The sequence below is a fragment of the Rattus rattus genome, chromosome 4 (genome assembly GCF_011064425.1).
Source record: "Rattus rattus isolate New Zealand chromosome 4, Rrattus_CSIRO_v1, whole genome shotgun sequence".
Classification (NCBI taxonomy): Eukaryota; Metazoa; Chordata; class Mammalia; order Rodentia; family Muridae; genus Rattus; species Rattus rattus.
Genome location: NC_046157.1, coordinates 111,830,452 through 111,833,651, shown reverse-complemented (window position 1 = coordinate 111,833,651; position 3,200 = coordinate 111,830,452).

Sequence of the window (3,200 nt, the reverse complement as noted above, 5' to 3'; positions counted from 1 at the left end):
CATTTACTGAGAGATGCAAATGATGCCGACCCCACCCCCAGCCCAGATGGACACCAATGACAGATCTAAGCAAGATTTCACCAAAGTCCAACCTGGTGAGACCAATGACTTTATCAGACTTTCTTACAGGGAGAGCATCGACAGCGGGTTACTTATGGGAATGTGGGTGAACACACACACACCCCAAAAAATAGCTGCATCACTGCAAAATGCCATTCCATTATGGAAGGCAACCTCACAGATGCTGATTATGGACCTCCATTTTAAATCAACACGTCACTATTTTAGATGGTCTAGCATCACCCAAGGTCGCTTGCAGACGGAGTGGAGGGGGCGGAAGTAATAGCTGAACTCCCTATCTGGTTTCCTGACCCTCCCTGGGGAGCATCAATAGTTCCCTTACCTTTTACGTAAGTTCTGGCTGCTACTCTACTCTGATCTAGTCTCCGTGGTTATGAGGAAAATCCAAGAATCACATCTTGTTATGCCCAGGGAGGAAGCACCATATAACCCATGCCCAAAGGTACTCATGAATGGATGGATCCCTCGATAACTGGTGGGGGGTGGGGGTGTCATCAGTTACTTTTCTCCTTGCTGCCATGAGACACCAGACAAAAGCAATTAAGGACAGGAAGTCTGTTAAAGGGCACAACACATCACAATGACAGTAACGTGAGGGGGCAAGAGTATTAGCCAACTGGGCACACTGCACACCGGGTCAAGAAGCAGAGTGGGACAGATGCTGGCACTCTACTTGATCTCTCCATTTTCTTCAGCCCAGCATCTCAGGCCGTGGAGTGATGCTGCCCACACTTAATAGGGTGGATCATCACCCCCCCCCTTAATTAACCTAAACTATAATTGCCTTACATGCGTGCCCAAGATTTGTTTCCCTGCTGATTATAAATCCCATCGAGTGTATGTTCTGATTGCTTTCTGTCAAAACAACAAGACTGAAACTAGAGAGGCATGGGAGGATTCTATCTCAATTGAGGAGTCGCCTCTGTCAGCTTGGCCTTCTGGAGTGTCAATGCAGCATTCTCTTGACTAACGACGGATGCGTAAGGGTTCAGCCACCACCAGACTGGACAGGTAGCCCTGGGTTCCATAAGAGAGCAAAGAGGCCAATCATGGAGAGCAAGTCAGGAAGCAGCACTCCTCCATGGGCTCTGCTTCAGTTCCTGTCTCCCGGTTTCTCCCCTGACCATCCTCCATTGTGGACTGCAACTTGTAAGTCAAATAAACACTTTCTTCCCCAGACTCCCTTTTCACCAGTGTTTCTTCACAGCATTTGGATAGAAAAGGAAGTCAGTTGATGACCACGGCTGACCATCACAGTCTGCGGGCATGTCCCGTTTCTACCCACATTCACTGCAAGAATATTTTGAAGGTAAACCCGGTTACCATCATAGAAGACAAATGGAGCTTCAAATCCCACAGGAGACACTCTGCAACAGGAGGGAGTATTCTCAGGAGGAGGAAACCATCAAGCTAGGCCTGAATCCCAAGAAGGAGGCACCACTAACCCAAGGGAAATATTATGAGTGTCACCAGTCACCCAACACTTTACACCTCAGGACCTTTAAGGGAGCATATCTCCTTGGAGGAGGACTCTCTTCTGATTCCCTTGGAGCATCAATATGGTTCAACTTCTCTGTGGAGAGCAGAGGAAGCCCTGAGTGTGTGAACCCCCGAATGGGTACATGTTGTTGACATGAGCCGGCCATGTTAAGCACCCTAGCCTCAGACAAATGGAAAAATGGCAAAGTCTTCCCCGCAGGGTGAGGGTCTGAAGGACGGTAAGATCCTTCCTCTGGCCCATGTGTGCATGTTGAAGGTATGTGCAGAAAATATCTACTGTAGCTTTCTAGCACCAGATGTTTACTTCCTGAAGGCTATTCCCCTACAAAAACTGCTCCTGCCAAGGTTAACTAAGCCCACCTCCTCAATCCAGCTGTATACCATGAACCTGCCTCCTTATTTATCTGTATGTAATAACCCCACCTCCTTGATCATCCCGCCTTTCTGTTCAATTCTATATAATAAACACGCTGCGCTCCCAGGGAGCTGTGGTTTCTCCATCAGATCTACTCACTAAGTTCAAGCATTTTTCTGTGTCTCCAGTGTCTGTGAGTCTGTGTGTCCATGTGTATCTGCATGCCTGTGTGTCCCTGTGTCTGTGTGTCTGTGTGTCTGTGGGTCAGGTCCATTCCCGGAGCCATGTTGAATGTGGCAAATCTCCGTGTCTGCAGGGTCCTTCCTAACTAATTCCTGATCATGACTGCCATCAGTCAGGCTGGCTGGAACAGAAGTGACTGAAGGAATGAGTCTCACAAGTGGCTGAGCCTTCCCGTCACACCTAGTAGGGCTAGCCAGACCTTCCGGCTTCCTCCGCAAGTCACATATGGTACTGACCCACCAACCTTCTTTCTCTTTCAGTTTACTTTATTTTCACAAACGCTAAACATTTGTTTCTTATTAAATCACACTCAAGTCATTAAAAACGAGTCTTCCAAGAATCTTAACACGCAGAAAGGCTTTTTCCTTTTTTAACTTCTTTAAAAGTCGTTTTTGTGCCCTTTTCTCAAGGCAGAGGAAAATGAATTTTTGCCAAAAATAAACTCATCACCATGATTTCGGTGCGGCATTTAGCCCCAGGCTCATTAACTCTGGCAGGATTTGGATGGAATCAGAAAGGAAATTCCCCTTAGCCACAAGCCTCCAAGAAGCAGCTAGAGATTTTTAAACAGCGCACAGCCTTCCCACACGCATAAAGCCAAGCTAAACTGGGGAAAGAAACAAGAAAAGCATACTTGAGGTGGCCTGACCTCTATGACAGAGATCTGCCTGCCTCTGCCTCCCAAGTGCTGGGATTAAAGTGTCACCACAGTGACAACACATTTCTTACATGTATGTATGTGCGTGCAGGTGCTGGTGTTGGGGGTGGGGGGTAAGGGGGTGGCACACACTGAAGACAGAGGAGAACCCACAGATGTTGCTCCACCTTAAATACTGTCTACCTTTTAGGGTTTTGGGGGTGTTGTTATTGTTTTTCTTTTTTCTGAGACAAGCTCTCCCTCCATCCTAGAAGCTGCCCATTAAAGCAGGCTGAATGGGTGGCCAGCGAGGCCCAGTCTCCACCCCCCCATGGCTGGGATTCCAACAACACCCCACCACGCTCAGGGTTTTAATGTGGGTGC